This window comes from Notamacropus eugenii, chromosome 3 (genome assembly GCF_028372415.1).
Source record: "Notamacropus eugenii isolate mMacEug1 chromosome 3, mMacEug1.pri_v2, whole genome shotgun sequence".
In the NCBI taxonomy this organism is placed as follows: Eukaryota; Metazoa; Chordata; class Mammalia; order Diprotodontia; family Macropodidae; genus Notamacropus; species Notamacropus eugenii.
The window spans coordinates 473,383,193-473,408,699 of record NC_092874.1 but is presented as its reverse complement, the minus strand read 5'-3'; the positions used below and the strand labels follow the sequence as shown (position 1 = coordinate 473,408,699).

The following is a 25,507-nucleotide window of genomic DNA, read 5'->3' as shown; positions in this document are numbered from 1 at the left end:
TTAATTTATACTCTAAATAGTAGTAAGGTCTCCTAGTTTGGTGGGGTCCTGCCTAGAGATTGAGAAACCTGCTTCCTGAGGATTAGGACAGTCTCCTCTATCAACCATGTCTTTCAGAGACTGGCTGACAAGGGCTGTTCCCTGAGTGAGAAACAGAGAAAAAGACTTAATCCTAATTTAATAACTGCTAATATAATAGCAAAATTATAATTTCTCTTATTCCCTTGATGTTTTATATCTTTTGTTTTTCCAAACGAATTTTGTTATTGTTTCATCAAGATCTGTAAAGTATTCCCTTGATAAATTGATCAGTATAGCATTAAAAGTGTAAATTAATTTGGGTACTATTGTCATTTTTATTATATTGGTATGAGCACTAGACAGTCCTCCAGCTATTTAAATGGTTCATTTCCTTAAATCACACTTTGTGGTTTTATCTATATAAGTCTTTTGCATGCTTTGGAAGATCTACCCACAAATATTTGGTGCATTTTGTTGCTATTTGGAATGGGATTTCCATTATTATCTCTTGTATTTTATCATTATATTAAAATGCAATTGATTTTTGAATGTTTTTAGCCTGCAACTTTACTGAAGTTATTAATTATCTCAATTGCTATCTTTGCTGATTCCCTAGGATTTTCCAGGAAAATTCTCAAATCATCAGCAATCTTTCTTTTTCTATCTTTATTCTTTTAATTTCTTTCTCTTGCCATATTGTTGCTAGCATTTCCAGAACTATATCAAAAATAGTGTGTGTGGGGGGGGACACCCTTGCTTCATTCCCAGACTTATTAGAAAAATTTCTAATGTATCCCTTTTGCAAATGATGCTTGTTTTTCACTTAGATAGATGCTTTTTATATTATAAAAGATCTCTCTATGTCTATACTTTGTATGATTCTAAGCATAAAAGAAAGCCGTGCTTTGCCAAAGGTATTTTCTGCATCTATTGAGATGATCATGTCATTTTGAATGCTTTTGTTTTTAATGTGATTAATTATGTTGATTGTTTCCTAATGTTAAACCACCTTTGCATTTGTGCTATAAATTCCACTTAGTCATAATGAATGATTTCTTGGAAAAATCATTTTAAACTGATTGATAGGAGTTTGTTTAAAACTTTTGAGTCATGTTCATTAATGTGAGCTTGTAGTTTTCTTTCCTTGGTTTAGGTAATAAGAATATATTTGCCTCATAAAAGGATTTTGTCAGAGTGCTTTGTTTCTTAGACTAATTTATGCAGCAATGGTACTAACTGTTTTTTAAAATGTTAATAGAATTCCTCTATGAATCCATTAGGACCAGAAATTTTTTTCTTTGGTTGTTCCTTTAGAGCTAGATCTATTTCCTTTTCTGGCTAGGTTATTTGAAAATATCTTTCATTCTGATAGTCTGGATATTTTATGTTTTTGAATGTATTCTATTTATTTGGTGTTCTCAGTTTTTAATCAATCAATAACATTTATTAATTTGTATTTTTATTATGTTTAATAATAATTTATTATTTATTTTATTATTTATTGAGCACCTGCTATGTGCCAGGAACTGTGCTAAGTGCTGAGGATACAACAACAGGCAAAAGACATTCTTGCTTTCAAGGGGATTGGAATCTAATAAGACAAATGCAAACAAATATAGAGAAAGCAGGCTATATACAGGATTAATAGGAAATAATTAACAGAATGAAGGCATAGAATTAAGAGGGGTAAGGAAAGGTTGTCTGGAGAAGGTGGAATTTTGGTTGGGATTTAAAGGAAGACGAAGTTCAATAGTCAGAGCAGAGGAGAGTTTTGTTAGCATATGACTGATCATAATATGTTCTAATTATTCTTTTATTTCTTCTAGTTTTGCTATAATTTTACCTTGCTCATTTGCTATTTTGTTAATTTCATTTTTTCCCCTTTTATTCAGATTGACTAAAAATTTATCAATTTTATTAGTTTTTTTTTTTTTTACAAAGAACAAGCTTTTATTCTTATTTATAATTTCGATGTTTTTTTAACTTACAATTTATTTATTTCCCTTGGAATTTTTAACATCTCCCATTTGGTGCTTATTTAGGTTTGTTTATTTTTTTACTTTCTAATTTTTAAAATACATGGTCCATTCTTTTTCTATTTTGATAATTTATATTTATAAGGATATGATTTCTCCCCTGAAGACTGTTTTAGTCTCATCCTAGAAATTTTAGTTTAATGCTTTGCCATTATCATTTTTTTCTCATGTAGTTATTATTTCTTTGACTCGTTCATTATTTTGAATTTCATTATTAAGTTTCCATTTAGGTCTATATCTTTTGTTTATGGTCCTTGAACCAATTGCTATTTTTATTGCATTATAGCCTATAAAACGCATTAACTATTTCTTTCTTTTACATTTGTTATTACAATATCTCCGTGTCCTAGTACATGGTCAGTTTTTGTAAAGGTAATATGTGGTGTTGAGAAATGTGTATTTTTTGGTTGTCCCATTTAGAAGATAAAATAAATCTTTCAACTTTTGTTTATCCAGCAATTCGGTCAGTTCTATATTTTCCCTTTTGTTTATTTTTCTTTTGTATTTATCCAAAACAGAGTGATATTGAAGTCTCCTATCACTATTGGGTTGTTGTCTATGTCTTCTTGTAGCTCAGATAATTTTTCTTTTATGAATTTGGATGCTTAGATATTTGGAGTGTATAAATTTGTTACCAATAATGGTTGTCTATGGTTCCTTTTGGCATATTGTAATTTCCTTGTTTAACCTTTTAAAAAAAATATTTGTGTTTGCTTTGTCAGATAGCATGATTGCAATTCTTGCTTTTTTTGGTCCATTCCATGAATGATAATTTTTTTTTTCACAGCCCTCAGTTTTGTTTTGTGTATGTCTCTGCTTTTCAAAATGTGCTTCTTGTAAACAACAGATTGTAGAGTTTGTTTTTTAATGCAATCTGTTGGTCTTTTTTGTTTTATTGGATTGTTTGATCCTTTCACATTTAAAATTATGACTTAGATTTATGTTTTCCTTCATCTATCTCTGACACCAGATTTTTTTATTATGATTTTTTTTTTACATCTGCTGTAAACATAGTATTACATTCCTTTGATTACTTTATTTTTATCTTTTTTTAAAGTGGAAGTATTCCTCCTAGCTTTGTTTTTGCCTTCACACCAGTTCCATTTGTCTTATTTGTTACCCCTTTCTCTTTGGGGTTTGCTTATTAGCTATTTTTCTCTTTCTTGATTTTATCAAATTATGTTATTCTTCTCTTTTTTTCTCTCCATCAGGTAGATTCTTCTTCCCGTTTTTCCCCTTCCACTAGTCATGCTCCTTAGTTGTTTTTTAAATTTCGTGTGTGTGTGTGTGTTTGCCCCTTTCCAAAAAAGATTTCTCTCACTCTCTTCATTATCCGTCCTTTCTCTTTGTCTCCTCTAACCCCTCATTCTCTGATTCATGACCCCTATAATTATCTGGTCTTTGTCTTTTCCCTGTATTCTTCATCTTGGAAGCAATCAAAGCACCCAAGGTATCTCTTCTAGGCTCTCCCCTCTAGAGGAGACTTGTAAAACTTGTTTCATGTATTCTCCTTTCCATTGTGTCTCACTCTCAGAACAATGACAATTATTATAGGTGTCAGACAGGATACTACCCCATGTTAGAGCCTTTCCTCCACCATTTTTTCTGACTTTGCAGCCCATTGCTTTTCCAAACCTTTTCCTAGTTACCTTCTCTTCCCCCTTTTGCCTCAAAATAGACTACTCCCTTAGAGATTGGAAAAATGTCCCTGGGATTCCCAATTCAACCCCTCCCAATGTAGAATGAGTAGATATTTCAAGCACCAAATCCCCCAGGCCACACCTAGTGTTTGATCCCCATTTCCCGTCACAAACTAGCTCCCTTCATCAACAAAAGCATTCATCAGTGAAACTGCCTCCTACCTCTGAAGTAAGTCTCCTTTGCTTTCCCCATCCTTTTTCATCTTTTCCCCCTCTCATTCACTCATTTTCCTATAGGTATTTTTTTTTTCTGAGACCAAAGAGGTCACCTTTCCCTTCTTGCTAGTTTCTTATTTGACCTTGACATATTCCCCTGATCCCCTTGCCCTTTTCATTTACTCTTTCATGTTTTAATGTCGTCCCACACAACAGCAACAACACCATTGATTCCTCTGTGGGCAGGATGTTGCCAGGTGTTGTCTGTAATGCTAATTGTCTCCTTCATTTCCACTTTGATCAGATTTCCATCTTCACCCTTGTCTCCTTGTGTACATTTAGGAATAAATTTCTTTCTGATTTCTCTGCTGTCACCCTTTTACTGTTGCTGTTTTGACTGCTTCATTTATTCACTCCTCCTGCATTTCTGTTGTTTATGGTATTCTAGAAGCAAATAATGTCCTTAAAGACTTTTTTTCATTTATAGGTTAGCTCAGATTTACAAGGTAGGATCACCATAGACTATATCCTGAGGTCCTTTGCTTTTAGGAACACATTATTCCATTCCCTCCTGTGTATTTTCTGGTGGATGAAGAATGTTCCGCCATAATTCAAATTTCCTTTCTTTTGTACTTCCTTGGTATTTAAAGGTTTTTTTTCTGATCACTTGATGCACTTGTTTCTTAATTGAATTGTTATATTTAACCACCATGTGTCTTGAAGTTTGTAGCCTTGGGTTTTCTTCTGAAGGTAATGTGAGAATTCTTTCAACTGTTATTTCTAGTTTTATGGTGTTGTTAGCCCTCAGGTCTGCTGGTGCTACAGGATTGCCCATTCCAGCACTGACAATTCAAAGTTTTCCAACATTAGTGCTATGAGATTATGGCCCCAGCAGGCTTTTGCTCTTGAAGGGCTACAGCCTGGCAGGTTGTCTTGGCCAGGGCAATCTTCTGCATCCTGTAGGCAGGGTCTCCATGACACTATAGTGAAGGAGTGCAAACTGGGGTGTGGGGATATGTTTTGCAGTCAACCTTTATCTTGTCCTTAGGTCTGCTAGTGTAGCCTCACTGCTGGCTGCATAGAATATTGGGAAGGAGAGCTGAGTGAGCTTCAGTTCATGGGGTATGGGGTTTTTTAACCTTCTTTTGAATTCTGGTGTTCTAGACCCTGGAGACAGCTAAAACTGCTTTATCTTTGGTGCATATTTTCTATTGTAAAAAGGTTTGTGAGGTTGCAGAGATCAGAGAAAATGTCTCAATTTCCATCTTGCTGCTCATGTTACTCAGAAGTCAATGCCTCTTTATTATTGAATATCCATCTTTTTTCATTTATAGTTAAGCTTAGATTTGCAGGATAAGTGACTCTGGATGCATTCTGAGCTTCATTGCTCTTCAGAACACAATATTTCATTCCATTCTGCATTTTTCTGTTGAGTGCAAAATAGTTTTGGTTTTTTAGAATATCCTTTCCTCTGTATTCGAAGATTTTTCTTTTGAAGAATTGTTTCTAGATTGAATTGTTGAATTTAACTATTATATTTCTTGGAGTTTGCAGCCTTGGATTTTTTTCCAGAGGTGATTTATGAATTCTTTCCATTTGTATTTCATTCAGAAGTTCTTAGTAGTTCTCTTGATTTTCCTTACATTATAGTATTTGTGTGTTTTGCCTTGTCATGTTTTTCTGGGATACTTATGAGCCTTAGGTTGTCTCTACATACCCTGTCTTCAAGATCAGTATGTTTGGCTTGCATAGTGGGCATATTTTCTTTTAATCTTTTGGTTTTTGCTTCTCTTCTTTTAGATTGTCCTTCATTTCAGTGTATTTTGAATTCTGAATTTATCGTTCTCTCTGTTGTTTCTTGGATGATACTTGCCATTGCAGATTCCAGTTTTCTACTTTCCCCATTATTTCTGCTGTGCAGGCCACAAGTTATACTCTGATAATTCTCATTTTTCTTTTAAATCAATCAAAAGAAGCATGTTGGGAGACCACGCTCTCTTCAGATTCCATAGCATCCTCTGTTTCATCAAGTGTTGAATCATTTTCCTTTGTTTTGCAGTATTTATTTATTCACAGATACTTAAGCTCATTTACAAGGTCTAGAGATCATATTTACTTTATATTGTTACTTTTTTCTTGTTGCTTTATTTGCTTTTGTCCAAGATTTTTAAGTTTTCTTCTTCCTGAAATATTTGTCAATTTCAGTCTTTCTCCCTCTTTTATTTCTCACTATTGCTCACTTTCTGACTCCCTCCATCTATTTCCCTGGAGACTAGATTTTAAAATGTCTCAGTTTCCTCCCACTCTAGGCAATTTATGGCTTATCAACCTAGGTTTCTGTGCCAAGTGACTTTTGTGGCAGACATAATTGGCCCCATTTGGACACTAGACTCTTTTTCTCAGGCTTAGTGGAATGCCCACAGTTCTCACAGTCAGTGTTCAGCTCCAGTACCCTTTCCCACTCTCTCTATTCCTAAATACTCTGGCCCAGCATTGGCAGTTCAGAGAGGAGTAATGCTAGTGCTATGAGTTTGATATGTGTATTTTGAATCTTTGAGGCTTTGAGGAAGGATGAGGTGTGGGGGTGAGCTCTATTTCAAGCCCAGACATATGTCCTGCCCCTGTTCCTCTGCTGTCCTGCAGGAGATCTTCTGTAGCACAGAACACTTTCACTGAATCCCTGGCTATATTTTGCAGCTTGAGCCCAGATCACCATAACACTGGAAATATAGAGGAGGGACTGGGACATAGGGCTGAGATTTATTCCAAGTCTATATGTTGGGTCCTTGGGCCAGCTAGTGCAGCCTCCCTTCCAAATCCACAGTGAGGTAGGATTTCTGAGTGAGCTCAGGATAGGTATCAAGTTATGTTTTTTCTAACATTATTTTGAATTCCAAGTATCCTAAGCTATGGATGAAGCTGAAATTGCCTTATCTTTAATGCATATTTTCTGTTTTGGAGAGGTTTGAGAGACTCTGGGGACCGGAGAAAATGCCTAATCATCCATCCTGTTGTCCCGTGACCCAGAAGTCCAGACCTATTCTTTTTTGACATGATTTTTATAGATTTTTTCATGGGTTGATTCATTGAATGTCTGAAACTGGTGCTTTCTGTATCACTGAATCCTGTATAAGTTTCAATGCTGATGCTCAGGTAAGAATTGTGGAGTTTGCAGTTGCCTTGAACTCACGAGGCTAGTTTATTAATGTTCATTTTTTTCTCATTTTACTACCAAGTAGACTTAGAATGATTACCTTATTGGGGATGAGTTCAGGCAGCCTATCTGAAACTCATTTGGATTGTAGGTCCCAAGGATGAGGTTGGCAAGATGGTCTAGAAACCCCAGAATATGCTTATCCCCCTTTTCTCAGGAGCCTCACTCTTGTTCAAAATACAGAGAGCATTTTTTCTTGTTTTCTAATGAATTCTCTAATGAAGTCTACTTTTCATGTTATTGGGTGAGTTGGAATTCCAGGTGGAGTGCCCTGGTGGTTACAGGGATCCATTGGGGGAAAGTAAGAGTGCTCTTTGGAATAAGGGACATAGAGGAAATTTCCCAGGAATTTGAAGGGGATTGTCTAAGGTGCAGACCCTTAGCAAAACTTTGGCCTACCTTGGACTGTGTCTTTTTAAGGCATTTGATGAAGTCAAATGATGCTCAAAGAGATCCATTCCATTTGGTTGGGAGATTTCATTACACATCTGGATCCTATGTAAAAACATCAAGTTAGCTAGAATCGGGGGATTCCAGAAATTAGGGTGAATATGGAGTTCTAGCTAACCCCTCTGAGAAGGAATGACTTGAGGGGAGACATCCCGGCTTTACCCTTAGCCAGGTCTTCTTTCTCCCCTTCTTCTCTTTCACCAGGGAAGACCCTCCCAACTTTGAAGAGTGAGGAAGATGTTGGCTTCTTATCTGTGGTCTGGATTGTGTCCTTGTATCTAATGGCAGTAGTTTCTGCATCATCAGGAGCAAAGGACAGACTGAGCTTATAGGAAATCTTTGAGTACCCCATGAACTGGAGAAAATGAATTTTAGCAATCAAGAGTTTCCCTTGGTCACATGGCAAAAGTCCATTTTTAGCCCACTATCCTACAAGTATATGAAGAGCTCAGGGGAGAGTGAAAGATGGCCTTGTAGTAAACCCAAGATTCCTATGGATTATGTATATAAGTGATGTTTTGTGTCAAATATTCTTATCATACCTTCTTAATAAACACTCTCTTTTTAAAAAAGGCCTATTTAAATTGACTGACTAAATGATTCTTAGTTTGAGAGGGAGACACTGAGCTGACAGATAGAATTAGAAGATTCACCCTCAGGTTTCTCAGGTATCCCTAGAATGGGGAAGGAATTAAAACTCTAGGGACCCAATTCATCAGTGAGAGTTTAGAGCTTAACTAGGCTACATGTGATGAACAGCCTATGAGAGAATGCAGCTGGTGACATTCTAAGTTGTCATATTATCGATCTCCATTTAAATTTTGTAATATTATTACTGCAAAGCAGTGAGAGGTAGTGGATAGAAAATTAGCCTTACAGTTAGGAGAGCTTGGCTTCAAGTCCCATCCCTTACATATACTGGCTATGTGATCCAAGTCACTTGATCTCTCTGTGCCCTAGACAATTCTCCTATAGAGGCTGCAAGCCACTTATCCCTTCTATGCCAGTGGAGGATTTCCACACTGGGAGTGCTCTACACTGATGCAATCCCAGTTCTGAAGCCTTCAAATGCTGTTATTTCTCTAGTTGTTTTTTTGGTCTGGATCTCTGATCTTGGACCCATCAGGAATGTGTAGGAAAGAGACTTCCTGGTCTACAATGGACAATCTTAGAGCATGGCCTGGAAGTGCTACAAGTTAAAGGACATGCCCAGGGTCACCTAGCTGGTCTGAGTCACAAGGACTTGAGCTGGGCACTTTGTTATGCTGGGAACGTCCTTAGTAAGAGTCATGATGAGATCGCTTACAGCAGCAGTGATACTGTTGGAAATGATCACAGCAGCCATGGCTAATACTTGACCTGGGCTTCGCCTCATAGGCATATAAACTCTCCCCCCTCTCTTGTTTTGGGGCTGTGAACATGAGCTTTCCAGGCTCACCTAAGACAGGTGCCGTGGGTGGTACCCAGGGCTTCTCTGAAGTGTGCAATCAACTAGTTAGAGGTAAGACTAACACATGTGAAATTATTTCAGAGCAATTACAAGGCAGCAATTAAAAGTGCAATATAATAAGAGAGGAAATGGGTTCTTTGAGAGCTAGAGGATGTGGAACAAAGGCCTGAACTGATTTGGGCGGAGGCAATTGGCAGAGCTGGATGAGGACTGGTCACCATCACAATCACCCTCCAGAGCAGAGCTGTGTAAGGCGATTTTTAGGGTACTTAAGAATTAGGGGACCCCTCATTCTCTTGGCAGAATAATGAGTCTCTATGTACATGAGAAGTCATTAATCGAATGGAATACCTTGCAGAGTATCTGAATTCTAAATGATGGATCATTCAATGATAATGCCAGGTTTTTGGAGCCCTGGGACCCTTTCTTTCTAGGAGACCTCATTATTCCCCTCAGTCTTCTCTTATTTAGACTGAATAGCATTAATTATCTATCCCTCTCTCTTTTCCTTTCTCCTTCCATCCTCCATTTTTTTCCTCCCTTCTTCTCTCCCTCATTCTATCCCTTCCTTCCTTTTCCCCTTCCCTCCCTCCTCTCCTCTCCTCTCCTTTTCTTCTCTTTCTTTCTTCTCTTTCTTTCTTTCCTTCCCTTCTTCCTTTTCTTCCTTCCTTTTTTCCTTCCCCTTCTTTGCTAAGTCTCTTTCTGTATCTCTCATGATCTCTTTCCACCTTCTTCTTATCCTTCTATGCTAGTGTAGCCAGGCTCAGGATACCAGCAACCCTTGTAAGACTCTCTGCCCTAGACTCACATGGGATAAGAAAGGGGAGGAGAAAGAACATCCCTCAGCCTGAGAAAGCCCTCCCAGATCTCCAGCAAGGTAAAAGTGACACCATATGGGAAATAAAAGTGATACAATGGTGCCAGACACTTAATGGACCATTTGGCCACCTGTACTCCTACAGAACAACATCAACCCCCATGCTCCAATGTGTAAGGTGGAGGGAGCTATAAATAAGACAACAATGGATGAGCCAGCTGTGAACACATGATTCCTTGGATTTTTATTTGACAGAATTTCTAGGAAGGTTTCCCAGGCAGTAATTTGCAACATTGTTTTTTGGTAGTGAAGTCCAATTCTGCATGGTCCTCAGCAGAACAGTAGCAGAGCCTGGAAGAGCTGTCACAAAGGCTTCCATATGTGTCATGAAAAGCTTGAGTGGCCCCCTGAGAGGAGAAGAACCAGGCCTCTTCCTGCCCACCCCCCACCACGGGCTTCTGCTTTAAGAAGGGTTGAACCAATTACCCCATTATGGGGCCACAGGCACGAGCCCATTAAATGTCCAAGGGGGTCTTTGTGTGTGACAGCGGCTTCCATGAATCACTTCCTGTTACTCTCTCAGGAAAATTCCTGTTATTTTTCATTGAAAGATTGGACATTTTTATTAGCGACTTTGGGGAGCTTAAGAGAATAGCCAGCAGCTTTTCTTTTGTATTTACAAAGCTGTTAATTGCCTTCTTTATAAAATTAAATTCCATTATGTACTCAAATGGAGCTGGGGCACTTCTTTATTTGGTCCAAGGGAATGACTATTCTTAAGGTTATTTTTCAGTAACCAGACTCCGGTGGGAAGAACACAAGCTAGATGCTTTTGATTTCCATCATCAGATAGACCATATTTATTTAGAGAATGGTTGTCTTGGCATAATGGTCCCACTCTACAGTTATAGTGTGATTCATCACCTTTCCCCCCTCTTCTGAGATCTGACCCCCTACCCAAAAGCCTAAAATACAAAACTCTCCCCTATCTAGCTCCCACCTCTCTACCTTTTTAGTCTTCCCCTCTGTGCACTCCTTTTCCATCAGACTGACCTCTTGACTATGCCATCTCTATATCCCACACCTTTACCTTTCTTACCTCTTTGAGAATCTACCAAGTACAGCCCAGGGACCACCCCCACAGGAGGCTTTTAGGATTTTCCCATTAATTAATACACTATGCTTCTTGAAATTATTTGCTATTCCACATTTCTAAAGTAGAATATAAACTCCCTCAGGTCAGGGATCATTCCATTTTTGTCTTTCTTATTATCTATGCCTTAAACACAGTATCCATTTAATAATAAACGTTGGTTGAGTTGAACTGAATTCTCACCCTCACTTCCATTAAGATTGGGTGCTTTTCTTAACTCCCTAGATAAATGCATTATGCTGTAACATCAGCTAGGTGGGGCAGAGAAGAGACCATGGGCCTGGAGTCAGGAAGCCCTGAGTTCAAATATGGCCTCAGATACTTAGTAGCTGGGTGACCCTGAGCAAGTCGCTTAAGTCTCTATTTGCTTCAGTTTCCTCATTTGTAAAATGGGGGATAACAATACCTGCACAGCCTACCTCATAGATGTATGATGAAAGCAAATTGCAAATCCAAAATCCATGTTCTGTCATTTATAATCTTTTGTCCTCCACCAAAGTCCATGAGGAGAAGTATTATCAAGTGATGCTGGAGAAGAAGATAGGAGCCATACTGACGAAGATCTCAAATGTTGAGCTAAGGTGTTTGCATTGCACCATCTAGGTTATGGTTTGGAGCCTGCTGACCAAGGATGACTTCGAAATTTTTACATACAATGCTTGCTGACCCCTGCCTAGTCAATGGGGAACTACTGAAGATTTCTGAGAAGAGAAGGGGTGCCAGTCAATCAATCAGTCAATCAAAAAACATCTACTGAACGTGATGGATACTCATTCCATCAGGTTCTGGGGTCACAAGGGCATAAACTAAATATTCCCTGACCTCAAGGAGCTCACATGATCAGACCTGCACCTCAGAAAGGATACTGTGGTACCCAGTGTGTGATCAATTTGAGGAGAGACAGTGAAAGCAGGGAGACTTATTAAGAGGTTGTCATGATGGCACAGTCAATATGTACTTGGGGTCAGAACTAGGGCTGGATGGGTGGAGAGAAGGAGATAGAGATCCGAGGTGTCATGGGGATGCAATTGACAGGTTGGCAGCAACACCATTGATTGGCTAGAGAGGATGAGGGAAGAAAGGGGTCAAGGGTGACTCAAAGGATGATGGGGTCCTGGACAGAAACAGGGACATTGGAGGGAGAGGGAGTTTCAAGGAGGAAGGGAGAGAAGATATTAGAGTTGTTTTAGGCTATTGTGGCCAAAGAAGGACCATTTTCCTGTGATACCAGAGCACGGCATTGATGGGAAGGGTGTGTATGATATGAGTAGCTTCAGCATCTTGTGGCAAACCACTTAAAACATATCACTTCTGTTGTGGAAGCAGAGAATGTGTCTCAATTTTCACACTTTCCCAATTGTAGTCGCCATTGGAAAGGAGCAGAAGTATCTGAGGCCACTCCACACAGAGCAAGTGACTCGGGGAACACTAACTCTGGGAGCCTCCTGGCTTTTTCCAAGTGCCAGCTAAAGTCCTCCCTTCTCCAGGAAGTCTTAGGTCTCTTAGTCCTGGGACCCACCCTCCCTGTATCGATTGATCCTGTCTATGGCTTGTTTGTACAGAGTTGTTTGCCCGTTGTCCTCCCCACCCCCATTAGATGACCAGCTCCTTGGTGATCTTGTACCTTTTTTTTGCGTTCCCAGTATGTCCCCACAGTGCCTGGCACATAGTAGATGGTTAGCAAATACTTGTGGACCAACTCCTTTCCAGGTCATCCTACACAACACAATATTAATTTTCCTCAAATGCTGCTACAAACTATGAGTTCTAGAAAAGTGACTTCACTTTTGACTGAGGGATTTGACTAAGTAATCTCTAAAGTTCCTTCCTCCATGTTCCCCATTCTAAAACATTGTAGTTCTGGGAATTCTGTGCTTCTCTGATCAAAAGGTTCAGCAGCTTCCTACTGGTGATAAAATAAAGCCTGAGCCCATCTACCTGACTTCCTCACCCTAACACCTGCCTCTCTATTCCCCCACCCCAACACCATTACTCACCTGAGTCAGTCTTGATCTCTGGCCAAATATGTCTTTTATTTCTTGAAGTCTCTAATTTGCTTTGGTTCCAGGACACTCATCTAGTTCGCTTCCTCCCTTCCAACTTTTTTCTTCACAGTTTCACTCACTAATTCTTCTTCCATCTGCTACTCTCTAACTCAGGCCCATATTGTGTTTCTAGCCTCCCACACTTCTCACTCTGCATTCTCCCTCTTGGTGAATTAATTACATCTCTAGAGTAATGATCTACAAATCAATAAGCACTTATTAAGTGCCTACTATGTGTTGACCCTGTGCTAGGTGCTGAGGACACAAATTCAAAACTAAACCAGAGCTTGGCCTTACAGAGGTTCCACTCTATGTGGCAAGGCCTCTTTTGTTCTGTCCCAAAGACTGGCAAAGCCAAATCTTTGGACGTTACCTATTAATTCCCTACCTGAAAGGACAAAAACCATGCATCATGAAGAGAGACCCCAGGAAGTACCAAAGTAGTGATATATGTAAAACCAGAGTTCTAGGATCTCTGAATGGGAGATCTGGGTCACCCTACACCTGAACAGAGCCCCTCGTTCTAAAGGCACTTGGGTCCAATTGTCCTCTTCTCTTTTACATTTGTTCTCTAATGTCCTTTAATCTTTGACATTTTCAGCAGACCCCAGGTGGGTCCCACCCTGTGACGCTTTTGTCCAAAAGCTCCCCATTCATCCCCCCCCCCCCCAAGGGTGCCTTGCCTTTTTCTACACTGTGATTATCCTTCATGGCCTTGCCCATGGCTTCCCAAAGATGTAATCACAGAGAACTCAACCAGGCTCTCCTATTACTGAGACATAGGAAGGATGGTGAAGAGTATTAGCATGAATAATTAAAGCTAAGTTACACTTATCAAAATAAATGAATCATAGATTCTGAAATGGGAGCTGGAGTAAGTGCCAGGAGCTCAGCTGCCGCCTCCCAACTTTTGCCCCCAAAGGTCTGCTCCTACCACATTAGCTAGGGAGACTAAGGTCCACAGATGTCACTTCTCTGGCAAATAAGGGCACACTTGATTGGTCATCTCATGGGTTCCTCCCAAAATTCTAGAATACTGTGACTCAATGATTATGAGATTCTCATCATTCTCTTCCTCAAAAACTTTCATTGGGTCCCCATTGCCTAAAAAAATCAATTCTAGACTCTTCTATCTGGCATTCAAAGCCCTCCTTTGCTATTCTAATCTTACCTACCTTTATTTACTCCCTTAAACTAACCCTTGGTTCCAACCAAATATGATCACTTTGGAACATAATGTTTTTGGTTCTCTCCCTCTCTCTCCCTTCTTCCTTTCCTATCTTCCTTCCCTTCCCTTTCTTTCCTTTCCTTCCCTCCCTTCTTCTCTCTTCCCCATCCCTGTCTCTGTCTTTCTATGCTTCTGTCTCTCATAACCTCTTCACAGATGACCACCATATCCAGCCCTCTCTACCAAACACCAGTCAGCATCAACTGCCTGCTGAACTTTTGGCTATCCTGTAGGCAGCTCAAATCCAAGAAGTTCAAAGATCACCATTTGCCAATATGCTGAGCTTAGCCTCACCCCAACCTCTTTCTACCTCTTTGTTCTGGGAACAGTAATCATGACAATCAATGACCCACTCACCATCCCTATGCCTTCCAAACCAAATCTTCCTTTCCTTGATGCCAATTCCTTAAATGTTACTTTCCTTTATTAGGATGTCAAATCCTGGAGGGTATGGTGTATGGTATATACCACTCTTTTGCCTTAACGCTAACTGCTTCTTTCTAAGATTATCTCCCAGTTTCTCCTGTCTACATCTCCTTTGTATATGGTGGTTCACATGCTTTCTCCTTCATTGGATGGGGAGCTCCTTTGAGGGCAGCGCCTGTTATTTTTTGGTTTTTGCTTTTGTTTTCATGTTTCATTGAATTCTCAGCACTTAACAGAGAGCCTGGCACACAGTAGATGCTGAATAAATGCTTGTCTTTGCTTTGTTCTTAGCAATGCCTGATGCATAGTAGGTGCTTAATAAGAGCCTTTCATCCATCCATCCATCCATCCATTCAGACAGACAGAACTTTCTCTCCTCTCCATCTCTCCAAACCTAACATTCCTCCAGACATCCCTGTTTCTATGGAAGGTCCCAGACACCCAGATCTGTAACCTGAGTCATGCTCACATCTTGCCTCTCCTTCATCTCTCATGCCTGTCAGCTGATAACTCTTGTTAATTCTCCTTTCATGACATTTCTTGCCTTTATCTTTTCCTCAGTCACTAGCCACCAGCCAGGTTCAGAGCCTCATTGTTCTTGCTTGGGATAATGAAATGACCTCCCCTGTGGTCTCCTCTCTGGACCTGCCTCCTCCATCTTGAATACTCAACCTTGCTTCTGCCTTGGGGTATCCATCAATGCCACAAACCGGTCTATTCCGGACCCTCCCTGTTCTGTTGATGTCTTTCTGGAATGCCTTGGCTTCCAAGATCACCTTTAATCTGTTCTGCCTCAATATTGTAGGTGTGCGATTATTTCCCTGTTGTTTCCCCAATCAGAGCACACACTTCTTGATGGCAGAGACTACATTTGCCTTTCTTTGTATCTACAGCTTTAGCACAGTGCCTGGCAAATAGTGAGTAATTTAATAAATGCTTATTGACTGACTTTGTATTTACTTCATAATAATAATAGCTGACATTTACAGAGTACTTTAAGATTTGCAAAGCACTTTACAGATATTATGTCATCTGATCCTCACATCAGCCATGGGAGGCGGATGTTATTACTATACCCACTTTACAGATGAAGGAACTGAGGCTGAGGGAGGTTAAGTGATACCCAGGGTCATGTGATTAGTGCTGAAACAGGATTAGAAGTCAGATTCAAGTCCAGTGCTCTAACCACTGCACCACTGACCTGCTTGCTTCTCTGTATACCTCTCTTACACAGCAGAACCCAGGCTACTTAAAGAGAGGAACTTTTTCGTTTTTGTCATTGTATGCCATGCCTGGTAAAGTGCCTGACATATAGTAAGTACTTAATAAATGCTTATTGAATCGAATTTCTCTTTCAGGTGAAGAAACAATAGGAAATGAATCTTATGGACTATAAAATATGTTTTTTTAAAGCATAACATTGGAGACGCAGTAAACATACACAAACACACACACAATGTGAAATGTTTGTGGTTGACCAAAAAAGCCCCAAACCCAGACTCTGCAACCTCTCCCCATTATTTCCCCCAACCTTCCTCCTTCCCAGGCCATTTTAAAAGCACAGTGCTTGGCATTTTGTGTAGTCTCATGTCACCCACCAGTCCAGCTTTTAGTACTGTATACATTAAAGATAACTGCGTCAATATTAAATAATATTCCCAACCCGCTAATCAGGTTCTGATGGAGAAGGCTGACTTACTCACTATTTCAGTCAACAAAGCATTAAGAAAGTTGAGAGTTACTTAGTCTCACTGGCAATCAGTCATTTGCCCTCATTCTATTAAAGTAGACTGAGATTTTTTTAAGTTGAAAGTTTGCATTTCCTAGTTCCAAAAGAAAACAGTGACCTCTTCTCAGCTCCCCATTGGCCGTTTGGGATCAGTTTGTCCACTCAGCAAAAGAGGGAGGTAGAGCAGTGGCTTGTTATAAAGAGGAAAGGGAAAAGGTGCAGAGAAGTGAGGAGAGGTCCCCCACTGACATTGGAACTGCAAGTCCTATACTGCCCCACATCTAATGGCCTTGGCTGACTGTGGGCTGGGCAGCCAGTCTTTGCCAGCATCCAAGGAGAGAGGCCAGGAATTACTGGACTTTCCACAAAGCACAATGGCAAATTCCCATGTATTAAGGCTCAGAGACAGAGTTTTCCTGGAGGTCATTGCTGTTTCCTGTTCCCAACAACAGAAGTATGAAAGTGAGGCTGATGACTTTGCACAGTCCTCCCTCATTTCAATCTGATTCACTCTCATGTTGTGGTATCACCTCCCTGTTGTTATGGTCTTCTCTGAGAATGGAGGACAAACCACATGAATGACTACATTATCCCACACACCCTAAGCAAAAGCTCAGCATCCAACCCCATGGTGACTTCCACTATGGGAACACACACCCATTACTCTAAACCCAAAAACTAATTTTTGCTCTCTCAAACTGGGGGGCAAGTTAGATTCATGGAGGTAGAATAGGAAAGGGTAGAAGGCGTGGAGAGAGGAGAATAAAGAAACAAGAGAGGGCAGCAAAGAGGAGAAGAGAGAGAAGAGGGGAGGGAGGAGAGAAAACAAGTAGGGAAGAGGGCCATAGAGGAAAGAGAGGCGAGGAGGGGAGAGAAGAGAGTAGAGAAGAGGGCAGTAGGGAAAAAAAGAGAAAAATTTGGGTGCCTCTGACAGCTATCTTCAATTAATTAATTAAAAGGGAGTCTCTTGCAAGAGGTTTATTCCGCTCATCCCCAGAGTACAAGTGCAAGGGGAGTGGATTCAGTGATGTGGTGCAGTGGTTAGAGTGGTACATCTGGAGTCAGGAAGGCCTAAGTTCAGATCTAGCCTCAGACACTCAGACAGAGCTGTGTCTCCATGCGTGTCACTTAACTTCTACCTGCCTTAGTTTCCTTATCTGTAAGATGGGGATAATAATCACATCTACTCCTGGGTATTTATGAAGATCAAATGGGATCATATTCGTAAGTGCTTGCCACATATAGGCACTATGTATATGTGTGTGTATACATATGTGTATATATACATATATATATCTATACTAGCTGTCATTATAATAATTTTTGAAAATATACATGTGCATGGGGGCAGGGAGTATGTCCCTAATTGACTTCCTCCTCACCCTAGCTCAGTTCTGGGAATCACAGACGGGGCAGGAAAGAGTCAGGCATTAATGCCTTAAAGCTCAGGCATAACCCTGTCACTACTTCAGGAAGTGTAAAGAGGTTCTTTTAGCTGGAATTAGAGAACAGCTAATCATTAGCTGACAACAAAACAAACCAGAGCATACTCTCCATAGATCAATGGTTCTTAACCTTTTCTGTATGATGGGTCCCTCTGGCAGTCTTGTGGAACCCACAGAACACTTCTCAGAATAGTGTGTTTAAATGCTAAAGTAAAATAATAGGATTACTAAGGAAACAAATTATCTTGAATTATAGTAATAAAATATTTTTAAAAGAAGATCATAGACTCTCTCAAATCTGTCCACAAACCCCAAGATAACTCCTGCTCTAGAGAGAGGCTAGCATAGCCAAATAGTGGCAGGAAGTAGGCCTAAGGAGGGGGACCCCTGGAAGCAGAAAAGAGAGCAAGGGAAAACAAGTATTGACAAGAATAGTCTGAAATTGAGCTCTGGAGAGGAGCAGACCCAGGGAGTTCACCTAGCAATCCACCCAGCCAAGTCTGCAACCAGTGGAGGGCATCATGAAAAGTGGAGGGACAATGGGGTCCTGCAGACCCATAGGCCCTCGGCCACATGTGATCCTCACGACCACTTTGGACCCACTCTTCCCACTGATGCTATGTATTTTTGAGGTTTTGTGGGGAATGTTTTGTAGTTCCTGTACATACTCTGTCACCTCAGTTAACACTTGTACCTTGAGCTCATTGTTTTTCCAGGAGTTTAAGAATTATAGTATTTATGAATTTGTACCCACACAGTACTCTTAACCCTAGACACAATTGCCTCCCCTTGAGTATCCAAACTGCAAACAAGTGAGTGCCAAGAAGACAGAAGCATAAAAAAGAGAAGAATAGATAAGTATAGTAGAGAAAAAAGAAGAGAAAATTTAGGAGAGAGATGACAGTTGTCTTCAAGTAGCTAAAGAGCTATCCTGTGCAAAAATGGATTAGGTTTAAAGCAGTATCTAGAGGTAACGGAAGAGTAGATCTTATCTCAATATAGAAAAAACCTTGCTAATAATTAGAGCTACCCCAAAGTGGAATGCATTGCCTCTAGATTAGAGGGAGTGATTCCCCCATTACTGGAAGTCTTGGAGAAAAAAGAAAGACTAGATCATCACTTGGGGTAAGAGGAGTCTTGTATGATAAATTCTTGTTCAGGCATAGGCTGGACTGTTTAACCTTTGACTTACTCCTCAGTTCCATGATTCTGTGAACTCTGGGAATTCTCTGGACCTCAGTTTCCTTATCTGTAAAATGAAGGAATCGCATTAAATGAGGGTCCCTTCTAACTCTAATATTATTATCCAATCCAATGAAAGCCTATGAACATTGTGAGCTACGATGCTATGACCCAGTACGAACTCTGGGGACCTTTTCAGCTCAAACAGATGACGAATCTTAACCCCTGGCTTTGCATACACTAAAGCACATTAGTAGGCAAATGTGACTCGACTCCCATGGACTATAAGTCATCTCTTATTGTTCAGTCATTTCAGTCATGTTCAACTGCTTGTGATCCCATGTGAGATTTTCTTTGTAGAGATACTGGAGTGGTTTGCCATTTCCTTCTCCAGCTCATTTTACAGATGAGGAAACTGAGGCAAACAGGATTAAGTGACTTGCCCAGGATCACAGCTATGAAGTGTCTGAGACTAGATGTGAACTCAGGAAGATGAGTCTTCCAGACTGCAGACCTGGTCCTCTATCCGTTGCATCACCTCATTGCCCTGATTGATGAGAGAGAGATGACAGGTAAGAGAAGACCTGGGAGAGGGTAGAGGATTCCAGATAAAGAAAGCTCCCATACCTATCAATGCAGATCAGCCCCTTCTCTGTCATTTATGGTCTTAGAAAGTTGTCTGAGCAGGGAAGGGAAGAAAACAAGAATTAATTAAACACCTGCTAGGTGCCAAGCTCTATGCTAAGTAGCGTTACCCTGGGACAAGTACCCAGGGTTTTTTTGCAGGAGATGTGGAGCCAATTAGCTTTATTTAATCCAAAAACCCTTTATTATTCATCTGTGTTCCTGACTAGAGCTATTCGTTGCCAGGCAGGGCTTCTACTTGGGCTAAGGGGAACATGCTTTGGTGGGCACGGATAGATATGAATAAAGCATCTTAAAGCTAAAATAAACAAGAAACTCCCAGTCAAATCCACAAGCACTTAGGAAGGGCTTACTGTTTTCCAGACACTGTGCTTAGCCCTCTGAATTCAAATAGAAACAAAAAAGAAGCAGACCAAACCCTCCCCCCCCCATCACAAAAAATCACAAAATAACAATGTTGTCCTTTACTTCTGGGTACACAACATCGCCCCCACCGCACCTCAATACACCAGTGTTCCCAGTGAAAGTCCTGATTCAGTTGGCAGCAGCTTCTGCCCTACAAACTTATTGTTTGCTGCCCTTTTCCATGGTGTTTTTTCACACACATGTTTTGAACCCCCAATGAAACTTTAACTCTGACAGCATTGGGCCCTTCCTCAGGAAACCTGCTGTCACCTAAACTCTAGGGAAGCTCTTTGGGATACTGGGGGGACACAGAGGTGGCCAGCTTTCATTAGGGGCCCATATCCCTTCTTCTTCCTTCATTCTTCTCTGAGTTTTGCTTGTAAATATCGAGACTTCTTTCTCCACCATGGTCCCGCATGCTTCTCGCACTAGAACATCACTTTGCTGCTTGCGGTCTGATCTTCAGATTGGTCAGTTGCTCCTAGAACCGTCACTGAAAGGAAAATGCCTGGACCAGCCATGGTCAAGCCTTCATTCCTGTCTGGGTAGCTTCCCCATCCCCCCCCAGCACCTCTTCAGCATCCTTTCATTCCTTTTGTCTTCTCGCATAAGAATGTAAGCTCCTTAAAGGCAGGGACTAACTATTTTGTGCTTATATTTGTATTGGCGCAATGCTTGAGTACAACAGGCCCTTAGTAATTAGTTGTTGATCTGTAATTTACTTCTGACTCACCCTTTAGGCAGGTATAACACCATCCCAGGAGTGTCTACTTTGTAGCACTAAAATCTTTTGTTACTGTCGGTCCCAATCTGACTGGTTTGCTGGGGCCACAGGGAAAGGAGACTCCTCAGAAGCAAGATAAATATCCCCTCCAGACCTCACTCACTCAGCAGCCCAAGTAGTTCATTTGACAGACAAGACCACTGTCCTAGGTGCTGACGGTTTCTTGCACTGAGCCAAATCTCTTTCTATCCATGATCTTCTAGATCCTCATTCCTGGAGATCAGGCCTTCATCAGAGCAGCATCTACAAATTTGGTAAAATGATTTACTACCATGAAGGTGAGTTGGCTCGTCCAGCAGTCATTCTGCTTCATCCGGCCAAACAGTTATGTTCTAACAAGGCTGGATAGAGCACTTGCCTGGTCCTCTGAGTGCCTTTTGCCCCTGGCTAACCTGGCTTCCTACCATGCCTGATGTATTCCAGGGCAGCACCAGCTCTCATCCTAGTCAGTCTCCTTGTATTTCTCATTCTCCTTGACCCATTTTCTGGCTTTCAGGGTAAGTCTAGACCAGTGCCATTTGCTGGTAATGTTGGTCCTTGAGGTTCACATGCCAGGGTGCCTGTCCTCAGAGACGATGTGGGCTTCCTGAAAGACTTTCCTCATCTGCTTGTTTTATTTTACCCTGATGGTAAAAGACACTAACTTCCAGGAAATAATTAGCCTTTTGAAGAAATTGTCTATTCAATGACTCTTGGGAAAATCTGGCCTTCAGCATCAACATCGCACAGGCCTGCTGTTGTGGGGTGTAGGGAGGTTTGAAAGTTTGGTGGATTTCTGCCAAGCAGTGTCTTCACTTCCCAGAAACCTAGCTCATCTGGTCACCTTGCTCAACCACTACCATAACCAGCCTTGTTCCATTCTCACTTAACAACAGCAACAACTAGGATTTTTATAGCACTTTAAGTTTTGCTAAGCACTGTGCATCATCTCATTTAATCCTTTTAACAACCTGTTAAGTAAGTTCTGTTATTATTTCCATTTTACAGATGAGTAAACTGAGGCTGAGAAAGGTTGAGTGACTTATCTAGAATCACACAGCTATTAAGTATCTGAGGTCAGATTTGAACTCAGGTGTTCCTGACTACAAGCCTAGCACTCTATCCATGATATTACCTAGCCACCTCAGTTTCCTTACTTATAAAAGGGGAGTAACACCAACATACATGGTTTTGTTGAGCATGAAATGAGATAACATGCCCTCTATAATCTAAAAATGCTCTATAAATATCAACTATCATCATGTAATTACTTTTCCTTAAGCAATTCTTTCCCCATCTTCTCCTTACTTCCAAACTTCATACACTCCCTACTTCCTCTTTCATCAAATCTAGATTTCTTTTTGTGATTTCCAAACCCTCTTTGGCCACATTCTCCTCATCTATTCTGACTTCAAACTTGTTCACTTACAGTGGGAAGGCTTCTTCCTCTCTCCCCAGCATCCAGCTACATCCTCCAACATCCATCCCAGAATTCTCTTCAGTAAAGTTAAGAGATTGGATGTAATGGTATCTATGGTCTGGAAACAGGGAAGGAATCTTTGACATCCCACTGGATGCCTGGGGATCAGAAAAATAGCCTTAGGTTGGGTGAGATAAGGTGTGAGGCAGAGCCAAGGAGATTTCTCAGGATGCTATTGTTTTACTCCTGGAAATTCTGGTCCTGAAAATAGCGCAGCTGTGACTGGCTTGAAGGTTTGCCAGGAGCTTTGCCTCTATTGTTTAATGAGGTCTTTCTAACAAACTTTGAAAATATTTGCTAATATAATTATCTTCATTTTACAGAAGAGGAAACTGAAGCTCAGAGGGAGAACGTAAGACTGAGCCAGAGTCATGCAAATACATTATGTCAGAAGTGTCATTGGAACTCAGGTCTTGGTGGCCTGAAGGCCAGCACTCTATCTACTACCCTCGACTGCCTTTGAAAGCATTCCTAGGGAAATGACTTTTTCGAGAGTATTTAGAGATCACCATCTGTCTCTGGCTCTATAATATTGTTATAAAGCTATTACTTGAATGTTTGTGGAAAGAAGCCAAGTGGGACAGAGGATCCGGTCAGACCAGGACATGTCTCCCAACAGGGAGTTGGAAAAAGAGTTAGGGATAGGGCTGCTGTTTCTCTTTCCCCCACTGGAACCCTAATGACTATTGTCATTGCTAATTGTCATATTGCTAATAAAAACTTAACACTTCCCCCTAAAGAGCCTCCTTCCATATTACTCCAATAAGTTTTCTTGAAGCTAAAAGTGGTCACAACTACTGGGCTAACAAGTGAAGGTCTTTGGGAAGTCTATGTTGTAAAATGGAGCATTTCCCCAATAGAGTTTTGACTTTAGAGGTGAAAGAACCAAAGAGACCATCTTCTCCAACCCCTGATCACCCTCTCTGATCACCCCCTCTGACCACTAACTCTGACCACTTCCCTTGACCGTCTCCTTTTCCAGAGGACAACTTAGAAGAGGAAGGTACTTAATTATGTAAATAACTGTGTAATTCAAACTTTTAAAAAATTTGTTTTATCATTCTTCCCAAATTATGCCTAGGCTGTCACTATCTGTGTAAACTCAAGCAGATCGCTTAAAGTTTCCATGCCTCAGTTACCTCTTCAGTAAAATGAAAGGGTCAAACTCAGTGGCTTTGTAGGTTCCTATTAGCTTTAATCTATGATCCTATGAAAGCACTGGAAGATAAGAAATGCAAGAATTGTCATGCCCACTTAACAGGTGGCAAAATTGAGACTTATAAAAGTCAAGAAACTTGCCTGTGGGAAGATGTGAATCCAGATCTGCTTGCTCAAGGTCCAGAATGCCTTTTACTACTCTAGAATTTTGTTTTATTTTGTTCTTTACTTTTGCTATGTGCCATGGATGTTTTTGTCAGTCTGATGAAACATATAGATGCACTCTCAGAACTTTTTTTAATTAAAGTGCTAAATTTCAGTTGGAGCATAGTGAAAATAAAGACAATTTTTTTCTATTCTAGTTCACAGACCTTTTGCAATCTATGGGATCCCTGGACCCCAGGTTATGAACCCCTACCAGGGGTAGGGAGCCTGGAGCCTTGAGGCCATATGTGGCCCTCTAGGTCCTCAAGTGTGGACCTTTGACTGAATCCAAGCTTCACATAACACAATTGTTGTGAGTTCAGTCAAAGGGATACACTTGAGGACCTAGAGGGCCACATGTAACCTTGAGGCTGTAGGTTCCCCATCTTGGCTACAATACCAGGACAGCTTTAAATACTTATTGTGGCCACTTTTTTCAAGGTCTCTCTGAAGAGATAAGCTTAATCTACACCACTCATTTGCCCTTTAGGAGACCTCAGAGGGTACCTAGTCTAATCCATACCTGAAAAAATGATCTCCTCTGCAAATTACTCAATAAATGATCATCCAAACTTGCTTGAAGACCTTAAATGAGTTGACTGTTACTACTTCCTGAGACATCCCTGCCACTTTTGTAAAGCTCTGGTTGTTAAGACATAACCTCCCCAACACAAGGAATTTTCCCTGGTTGTTCTCCATGTGAAGAATTCTCTTACTTATCTATGCTTCCTGCCTTTAAATCTCAGCTGAAATTCCATTTTCTGCAAGAAGCTTCTCCTGAAGATGGTGGAAAGCTGGAACACTAATTCATTGTTGGTGGAGCTGTGAACTGATCCAACCATTCTGGAGAACAATTTGGAACTAAGCCCAAAGGGCTATAAAATGTGTATACCCTTTGATCCTGCAATTCTGCTTCTAGTATCCTAAAGAGATCAGAAAAATCAGAAAAGGACCCACATGTACAAAAATATTTATAGCAACTTTTTTTGGAAATTGAGGAGATGCCCATCAATTATGGAATAGCTGAAGAAGTTGTGGTATATGAATGTAATGAAATACTATTGTGCTATAAGAAATGAACAGGTGGCCTTTAGAAAAACTTGGAAAGACTTATATGAACTGATGCTGACTGAAGTGAGCAGAACCAGGAGAACGTGGTACGCAGTAACAGCCACATTGTGCAGTGACTGACTGACAGATTTAGCTCTTCTTAGTGATTCAAAGATCTAAGACAGCTCTAAAAGGCTCATGATGGAAAATGCCATCCACATCCAGAGAAAGAACTATGGAGTTAGAATGCAGAGTGAAAAAGACGATTTTTCTGTTTTGTTTTTTCTTTCTCATGGTTCCTCCCATTCATTCTAATTCTTCTATGCAACATGACTAATGTGAAAACATGTTTAATAAGAATGTATGTGTAGAGCCTATATCATCCTGCACGCCATTTTGGAGAGGGTGGGGAGGAGGGAATGGGGAGAAAATTGAAAACTTATAGAAGTGAATGTTGAAAACTGAAAATAAATAGATTAACTTTAAAAAAGAAGCTTCTCCTGGTTCCTCATAATGCTAACGCTTTCACAGAGTTGTTGCAATTGTTGTTGAGTCATTCAATTGTGCTCAACTCTTTGTGACCCCATGGTTGGTATTGTTCATAGGGTTTTCTTGGAAAGATACTGGAGTGTTTTGCTATTTGCTTCTCCCATTAGATTGTGAGCTCCTTAAAAGTAGGGGATATTTTTACCTTCAGTATATCCCTAGCTCTTAGCACCATGTCTAGCATGTAATAGGTGCTTATAAATG

The 25,507-nt window shown here is 40.5% G+C and overlaps 1 long non-coding RNA gene across 3 annotated transcripts in view; it reads right to left on the bottom strand.

Annotated features, from left to right (window-relative positions):
- The window catches only part of LOC140497704 (uncharacterized), a 29,494-nt gene extending 17,244 nt beyond the window's left edge, over positions 1 to 12,250 (bottom strand). For 2 of the 3 annotated variants that reach the window (XR_011964824.1, XR_011964825.1), the window contains exons 1-2: positions 11,417 to 12,250; positions 7,527 to 7,622 (exon numbers count right to left, since the gene is read on the bottom strand). This is a non-coding gene — a long non-coding RNA (uncharacterized lncRNA). The remainder of the gene's footprint in view (positions 1 to 7,526; positions 7,623 to 11,416) is intronic. The other variant, XR_011964826.1, reaches the window with a different exon arrangement.
- Positions 12,251 to 25,507: the final 13,257 nt, after the last annotated feature.